We start from the raw sequence: 9308 nt of genomic DNA, 5'->3' as shown, positions 1-9308 counted from the left end.
ACTGACAGCTACAGGAACTGCACTCTACCAACTGACAGCTACAGGAACTGCACTTAACCGACTGACAGCTACAGGCTCTGCACTCTACCGACTGACAGCTACAGGAACTGCACTCTAACAACTGACAGCTACAGGGACTGCACTAAACAGAATGACAGCTACAGGCCCTGCACTTCACCGACTGACAGCTACAGGCGCTGCACTCTACCTACTGACAGCTACAAGCGCTGCACTCTACCGACTGACAGCTACAGGCTCTGCACTCTACCGACTACCAGCTACAGGCTCTGCACTCTACCGACAGCTACAAGCGCTGCACTCTACCGACTGACAGCTACAGGCTCTGCACTCTACCGACTGAAAGCTACAGGCTCTGCACTTTACCAACTGACAGCTACAGGAACTGCACTCTACCGACTGACAGCTACAGGAACTGCACTCTACCGACTGACAGCTACAGGCTCTGCACTTCACCGACTGACAGCTACAGGCACTGCACTCTACTGACTGACAGCTACAGGCTCTGCACTCTACCAACTGACAGCTACAGGAACTGCACTCTACCGACTGACTGCTACAGGCTCTGCACTTCACCGACTGACAGCTACAGGCGCTGCACTCTACTGACTGACAGCTACAGGATCTGCACTCTACCGACTGACAGCTACAGGCTCTGCACTCTAACAGATAAATACTGATATACATGCACTGTGACAGTTATTGATACTGCACTCTTATCTATAATAATGTACAATAATTGCAGGCAATTAACCAATAAATAATCTGCATTGGACTTATTACATACTGACAGCAGCCTCCAAAAAATCATCATTACTAACCTTACAGTCTAATTTATAACTTACACTGCACTCTAATAAATTACTGACACCACATGCTGCTCTCTAGTAAGTGAAAATTACTGACACTGCACTCTATTGGGTAACGAATACTGGTATTTCCCTGTAATTAATAATAATTAAACAACACATTGTTATGAGGGATCATTACAAGCAAAGCAATTTGCTGACTTTACTGACTGATCATTATGACACCGCAGTGCACTAACTGCTAATTACACCAACACTCTACTGACATTCTATGTACTGACAGATAGTTACGGACACCACACACTGGTAACATTAGAGGGGTATTAGGGATTAGTTGGGTGCTGGGTTTCAAATAAGTGATATTTTTCTACTGTTTGGGGATGTGGGGTAAAAAGTTTGAATAGAAAGTGAAAACAATGGGGGGAGGGGGCTTCTCCAGATTTGCAATGTTTTGGGATCCAAATTGTTCCACGTTGGGGTGCTAAATGGAGGTGTTCATTTCCAATACTGGAATCCAGATTGGCACTTTTATCTCCAATGTTGCAGTGCTTAGTTCCAGTATTATAGTGCAAAGTAGGGAAGGGGGGCAATTATCTCTGGCTTTGGAAATCAGACCAAGGGGGCATTTAACTCCTGTGTTGGATTGCTGTTTATTCCGGAGACAGGGAGCAGAGTGGAGGTGTCAACCTCTACCGTAAGGTGTAGAATGGGGGTGTTTATTTTCAGCAGTAAACCATGGAGTTAGTTTATGTGTATTGTGGGGGTATTTATCATAAGCATTGGGATGGTCAGTGTTTACTTCAAGTGCTGGGGAACAGAGTGAAGGTGATGAGCTCCAGTGTTGGGGTGCAGGATAATACACCTCTTCCTCTGGATACTAGGGTGTCAGTTGTCACCATTCCTGGCGTTCAGGGGGGTGTAGGGTTTTGCCGGGAACTGTGACACCTGAAGGTGTTGGGCTCTCTCACCTATGTTGTCTTGAAGCCTTCCTCTCATTCTAGTGGTGGGGTTGAAGAGCGTTGGGGTATTCTGAGGCACATGAGGGTGTTGTTGGGTGTCTCGGAGTGTTGAAGAATATTGGAAGGTGATGGTTCTCATATCTATTTAGTGTTGAGATGCACAATGTGGGAAGGGGTCTGCAGAGTAATTTGGGGTGTCTCAGGTTTTTGGGAGGGTCGCTGAAGAATGTACAAGGGTACAGTAGCGTGCTGAAAGATCTAGGGTGTAAAGGGGTACAGCAGGGTTTATTGGGTATAGTAGGATGCTGTGATGTTGTGGGTTGTTGGCTGGTTGTTTTATGGGGTATAGAAGAGTGTTATTGAGTGGGAAGTAGGTGCGAGTATTTTTGGGGTATTTCATGTAATAATGGGTTGTTGGCAGGTTGTTTTATGGGGTATAAGAAAGTAATATGAAGTTGGAAATAGATGGGGATATCTTGGGGTATTTCATGTAATAATGGGCTGTTGGCAGGTTGTTTTATAAAGTATAGAAAACAGTTATGAAGTGGGAGGTAGGTGAGGGTATTATGGGGTATTTAATGAAACAATGGGGTAATGATGATGCAGCAAGTCATTAGACATGATAGCGGTCATCTCTCTCCAGCATTGGGGTGTAGGGCATACTAAGGGGTATTAGGGCACAGTAGGCTGTTGGGGGTCTATTATGAAGTACAGCAGAGTGTTAAAGGGTATCTCAGGTGTGTTGAGATATAAGTGATCATCTCCCATCAGTGTTGGGGTGTTATGAAATGTAGAAGGGTGCACTGGGTGTAATTAAGATGTTGGGGTATCACCTATCGTTTCTCTCCAGTGTGTAATATGTAAGAAGTGTTATTGGATATTGGGGGTTGAGCAAGGTGCAGTAGGGTATTAGGGGTATCCCAGTGGGGAGTTGGGTGTATCAGGGTGTTGGGGTGTCAGTTGTCACCTGTCTCAAGTGTTGGGGTGCAGGGTGTAGTAGGATGTTATGGGGTGTCATGGTGTAGTGGGGTGTAAAGGGGAATCTTACTGAAGATTTGGGGTGTTAGGGGGAATCTTTCTGAAGATTTGGGGTGTAAGGGGGAATCTTACTGAAGATTTGGGGTGTCAGCTGTCACCCTTTCCAGTGTTGGTGAGCAGGGTGTAGTGGGGGTTATGAGGGGAAGTAGAGTTTTATGCAGGGTGGAATAGGGTATCTAAGGTGAGTGTTGGGGTGTCAGCTGTCACCTCCCCCCAAGGGTTGAGGTGCAGTTGGGTGTTATGGGGTGAAGTAGAGTATCTCAGCAGGGTTTTTGGGGTGCAGCAGAGTAAGTGGGGTGTCAGCTCTCACCTTTTTCCAGTGTTTTATCTTCCTAAGCAGAAATATTAAGCAAGAAGCTCATTTCTGCTGCGCACGCGCGGTGTCAGGCAGCCGGGGAAGCGAACAGCTCGGAGTTTTACATTCCGCGCATGCGTAACAAAGCCCCCGGAGCCTCACATCGCCCCTGTACCGTGACAGCCGATTAGTGCACTGCGCCTGCGTGCCACGTCCTGTCATTGAGCCTCGCGCAGCCATTTTTGGTATGGGCAAACCTCTGTATGAATAGCTAGAAAGGCAACCTCGCTCTACAATTAAAGAATAATAACTGTCACCTTGCATCCATAATTGACAATAGCTAGGATGTTTAGGAGTTTTGTTGTTAAATGCCAACGGGATTTTCCAGGCATTTCCACATCTTCTGCAAGTTTCCATAATTAGCTGTATAATGCTGGACAACAAAGATATTTTGGCAATTTTTGCTAATATTTAATTCATATCTCCAATTAGCAAAATGGTAAAGTGTGCCCCTTCCATTTAAATTCCTATAGAGTTCCATGTTTTAAACACTTGAAAAAAAAAAAATACAATTTTTACTTTAATGTGCAAAACCGTTGTGTAGGGTGCAATACCTCCCTTTTCTGTCTTGATTGACTGCAACATGAATGGGAGCGCAAAGCCTTCTGCGATACCTACATCACGCATCCCAGGAGGCTCTTGGATGCTTCTTCTGCGCATGTCTTGATTTTGGGCATGCAGCCCTTTCTTTAATGAAAATTTGCTGATCTCACGAATGTGCAATGAAATTGGGGAAAAAGTTCGCCAATCTGATGCCTGCGCAGTGCGAGAATGGGTGACGTAGGAAGTAGAACCCAGAAGAGAGAAGATGTCGGCGCTTGGTTCTTCCCCTGCACTGGGCTGAAGACAGATATCAAGAACCCAAATGATGAAACATCCCAACAGATCTGTGGGATGAAAGGGAAGTGTATTTTTCTTATTTGAAGTTTAGTTCAGCTTTAATGAGGCTTTATCTCAACAGCTAAAATAAGATATCAGGTACACAAGGGCAGGAAGAAAGTAGGTGGGGGAGAGAAGTAAAGAACATTCACAGTATAGCACTGGTAAGAAAGAGCCTCCACATGCTATAAATATGGCTGGCCCTATGTACAGACTATATAGAATTACAAAGTATATAAATAAGCATACGCTTCTAACACATTAACTTTAATATTAACATCAAGAGTCAGCAACACTATGTGTCACGATCATCTAAAATCTAAATTCACTCTTTAACCCTTTGTGATCATTTGTTCTGTGTTTTATCATATTTTTTTTATTTTCATATAATTAATTTTAGGTATCCAGAACAAAAGCAAAAGCAAAATGTAAAAAATTTAAAAAAATTAAAACTAAATACTGTCACAGGAAGCGTACAGCTAGGATCAATGGACAAACAGAACTTTGCAATGTGCAGGACCCGCTATAGTATGTGTATACAAAACTAACAAGACTAGATAATTGTCAGAATGGTTTTATTAGAAATAAATAATAACACATATATGTTAAATAAGGAAAAAAAATATACATGTAATACATATTTGATTACAGTGAATCGACTTGCCTCATGCTCGGAAAAGTAATAAGTACGCTTTACCACAGAAACCCTAGGGCTACCCAAATGTGATGCACTTATACTCACCCATAGTGCAATGCTCAGTGCTGGAGCGGCCTGCGCACTGAACTTAGAGGAACCCAACATACAAATCAATCTCAAAGGGGACCCTGGGGTCAAAGTCAAAACTCAGTGAGGTAAATAATGCAATTTAATGACAAAGATGTCGATAATAAAGGAGCCCCAGCTAGTTTATTATTTAAAAGCAGCACCCACTGCAATACTCACCTACTATCCTACACAGTCCCCCACAGTACTTCATTTCTTTCGCAAGATGCCCAGCATTGTTTAAACCAGAAGACTGAGGGCACAGTGGGCATCCAAAGGGAACATTACAATAGAGCTCTGCACTAAATGTAATAATGTAATTGATAAAGTCATCAGCTCAGAACCACTTTTTGCATTACTGAAGCTTAGTAACCATCTAGGGAAAATCTTGAGAGGACATTGTGTGTCACATAAGCAAATAAAGTCATCAGCTCAGAACCACTTTTTGCATTACTGAAGCTTAGTAACCATCTAGGGAAAATCTTGAGAGGACATTGTGTGTCACATAAGCAACTAGAAGACTAGGGGGAAAAAAAGAAGTATAAACAAATGCAAAAATGATTGCCAATTGGCCTGCAGAGAATAGGATTAAAGGGCCCCCAAACTAAAATGAACTCCTTTCTTTGCTAGATATAGCCCATATTTGCTGTAGTGTCCAACCAAAACCCTTTTATTTAGTTCCAGAAGAGTGGAAAGGACTACAGCCCTTTAGGTTTTTTAAACTGCTTTCCTGTTTAATGTATTTCAGCTTAAGTTATATTTATGATAATGAATAAGAAGCAGGGAAGGTGAAAGGCCCTCATAATGAGAACAGACTTGTGAAGAACAAATATCTTACCAATAGTCTCCCAAAATATAGAAAACCCTTTAACTCTCTATCATATACTGGACACTGAAAAATTGGTTTAAGGTTGACTAACCCTTTAGTGATTCTCTACCTGCAGAGAAATCTTGTTTAGCAAATGGCTTCTGGAGTTGAGGTTGGATGTGGCAGCTTTGGTGTGTGGTTTATCACACGAGTGATATAAACTTTTATGTACTTTACATTATCTTACAGTACAATAGAATGTAAGCTCTTCAGAGCAAGGTCCTCTCCTCCTGTGTCACTGCCTGGATCTGTCTGTCATTTGCAACCCCTATTTATGGTACAGTGCTTTGTAATATGCTGGTGCTATATAAATACTGTATATTAATAATAGGGGCAGCATTGCCAGGACAATTTGTATCTGCCTTTCTACCCATAGTCTACAAGTATCACGCCACTTCTCATAGACAAAGGTTAGTGATCTCCAGTTTAAATCCCGGAGTCTGGAAAATCCAAAATATTGTATATTGCTAGATTGTTTTTTGGCACCAAAAAGATAGCATAGTCACTCCGGGTAGAGCAGTATTTGACTGAATTATATATCTTCTACACTGCAAAATCCCTCAACATTATCCAACACAAACAAAAAAGACCTCATATGGGACTTTTTAGGAATCAGAAATCATGTTAAATACTTTTTACATGAATACATTTTTATTAAAATCACAGCAATAAAAATCCATTTTAGTACGCTGGGGAACAATTTTGAACACATTTTTTGCTGACTTCAATTTTTAAGCCTTTTTACACTAAAATAGGTATACTGATTCTGAAAGTGCAGTTAGTATTCTTCTATCACGTCTGTTTTTTTTTCTACCACTTATATTAATGCGATTACTGCAGTGTGGATTTGTATAGGCTATTCATTTACACGCAAGACAGTGTGGTCAGAGGTTGTGTGCTGCTCTACTTAGTGAATAGGCAACATATATTTTTCCACTTACACACGTATTTCCTTTCTTTCAGATCATGTCTGGCTCTGCTGTTTCTCGTTGTAAGTGCCTAAACAACCCTGATTCATTTTGTTATATCTGTGGCAGTTTCACTATTACCAGTTAAAGTGTGAACATCAGCACATTTGTAGAACAAGCCTATTTGGCATATTTCAAAGTTAAACTTGGTGATCAAGATAAGTCTTGGGCCCCTCATAAGGTGTGCAAACAGTGTGTCGAGGATTTACGGATGTGGACAAATGGAACACGTGATAAGATGCCATTTGGTATAGCTATGGTTTGGGAAAAGCAAGTAGATCATTTCAGTGACTGTTACTTTTGTATAGTGAAAACTTCAGGATATAACAAGAAAAATAAATGTAACAATGAGTATCCTAGTCTACCATCTTCTATACGCCCAGTGGCTCATTCAGATGAAATCCCAGTAGCGGTTTCCTTTACACTACCCTCTTTCGAAGAACATGATTATAGTGATGAACTAGGTGACAAAAATGATTAAGAGTTTGAAATTGAAGAGGACTCTGTTCGTAAGGGATTTTTCATATCAGCATGAGTTGAGTGATTTGACACATGATTTTGGACTATTGAAGAAGGCTTTAGAACTCCTAACATCAAGACTGCGTGAGAAAAACTTACTTGAAAAAGGAACGAAGGTATCGTACTTTCGAACCAGAGAAATTGCATTTCTGCAGTAATTTAGAACTGTCAGTGGCTTTGTGTATTGCCATAACATACCTGGTTTAATGGAGGAATTGGGAATTCCAATCAAAACCTCAACTGAATGGCGACTATTCATCAATAGCTCAAAGTCGAGCTTAAAGTGTGTCCTCCTGCACAATGGCAATATATTTGGGTCAGTCTCAATTGGCCATTCAGTTTCTCTTTGTGAAGAATATGCAGACATAAAGAGAACTACAAAGAGATGCGGCAGAGGAGGAGCGGATGGGAAGGATAGATGGAGTCTGGCTGCTGTGTTCATAATAGATTGTAGAGGAGAGAGTTGGGTTAGTGGAATACCAGAGAGGAGGAGGTTACAGTAGTCCAAACGAGAGATGATAAGAGTGTGTACAAGGAGTTTCGTGGTCTCTGGGGACAGGTAGGGGTGGATTTTGGAGATGTTGCGCAGGTGAAAGTGACAGAACCTGGAAATGTCACCTCCTGCAGCCATGGATCCTCTCCTGTGAACACTCTACAGATCTTCCAAGAAAGCTCATCTCCTCTGTCTCTGTCAGATAGCCAACTACCTTCTGATTTCTGCACTACTCTTGCAGCCCTTCCAACCAAGGGAGACATGCAAGGTTTGGGTACCAGAATTGAAGCATCTTTCCAGCTTGACCTGAACAGCTCCAAGATTGACTTACCTCTACTGATGCAAAAGTTGGTGATCTGGAAACGTCACTATATCAACATGACACCCGCATAGCAACTCTGAATCAATCGTGTTCCGATATCCGTCACCACTTTTGCTTGCTGATCCCACAAATGGATGACCTGGAAAATTGCAGCTGGAGAAAGAATATACGGCTTTGCGGTATACCAGACGACATGGGTAACACGGACCTAAAGAATACTTTCACCTCTATCCTAAATCAAGTACTGGATAACTTACCTACTATTGAAATTGACCTGGACAGAGTCCACAGACCCCAAAATGCTGCTGGAGTTTACCCCAGAGATGTCCTATGTAGGGTTCACTTTATACCCTAAAGGAACAAATTATGAGGAATGCTTGAAATAAAGGCCCAGTGGATTTTGATGGAGCTCAGATCCAATTATTACCAGATGTAAGAATGTGTCATGCATTGCAACCGTTATTGGAGTTACTACGCTCAACAGCAGCTACATAGCGTTGGGGGTCACCAATTTAAGGGAACACCTTTATCACGCTACCCAATCATTCTCAGCCACCTAACCATTTTGCCATGCTAGGAGTAGATCCTATTGAGATCCCTAACTGATTGAACCTTGCCAGCCCAACAACCTCTTCCATGGCAAGACAACACCCAGGAGATCTCCCCTGAAGCAACAGAACCAACACCAAGAATACGCCACATGGACGTTACGGTCGACATAGAAGCACCAGACCCTACCGCTGCTGACCTTACGACACTTTGTCTTCCTTTATTTTTGTGTTGGACCTTAACTATGCAACTTCATTCTTCCTTGTTTTGGAACAATTTAACACTACAAAACTCACCGTTCACCCGGCTCATCCTAGGATCTTACAATTCCAGACCAGGTAACTTCGACTATTGTTGAACATATGCCAAGGTCTTACCAATTCGTCCAATTTACCCTGGAATCTATGTGTCACTTCAAGTGGTAGATATACCTGAATTGCTTTACACATTTTTTCTTTACAATTGACTCAAAGGCTTTTTAATTGCAGATAAAAAAACTATCCGAGAAATTTCTACAATATTAGGAGTGTCAAAATCTACAGTTTGGTACATCATAAGAAAGAAACAAAGCACTGGTGAACTCAGCAACGCAAAAAGACCTGGACGTCCACGAAAGACAACAGTGGTGGATGATTGCTGAATCATTTCCATGGTGAAGAGAAACGCCTTCACAACAGCCAACCAAGTGAACAACACTCTCCAGAAAGTAGGCGTATCGATATCCAAGTCTACCATAAAGAGAAGACTGCATGAAAGTAAATACAGAGA

At 41.9% G+C, this 9308-nt stretch overlaps 1 protein-coding gene across 1 annotated transcript in view; it reads right to left on the bottom strand.

Annotated features, from left to right (window-relative positions):
• The window catches only part of LOC140328035 (zinc finger protein 777-like), a 13248-nt gene extending 9968 nt beyond the window's left edge, over positions 1-3280 (bottom strand). Inside the window, exon 1 of the mRNA XM_072407345.1 lies at positions 3135-3280. The gene's annotated coding sequence lies outside the window, so the exon portion shown is untranslated. The remainder of the gene's footprint in view (positions 1-3134) is intronic.
• Between the last annotated feature and the right edge of the window lie 6028 nt (positions 3281-9308).

This window comes from Pyxicephalus adspersus, chromosome 4 (assembly GCF_032062135.1).
Source record: "Pyxicephalus adspersus chromosome 4, UCB_Pads_2.0, whole genome shotgun sequence".
Lineage (NCBI taxonomy): Eukaryota > Metazoa > Chordata > Amphibia > Anura > Pyxicephalidae > Pyxicephalus > Pyxicephalus adspersus.
The sequence above is the reverse complement of the archived record's forward strand: the minus strand, read 5'-3'. Positions and strand labels throughout refer to the sequence as shown.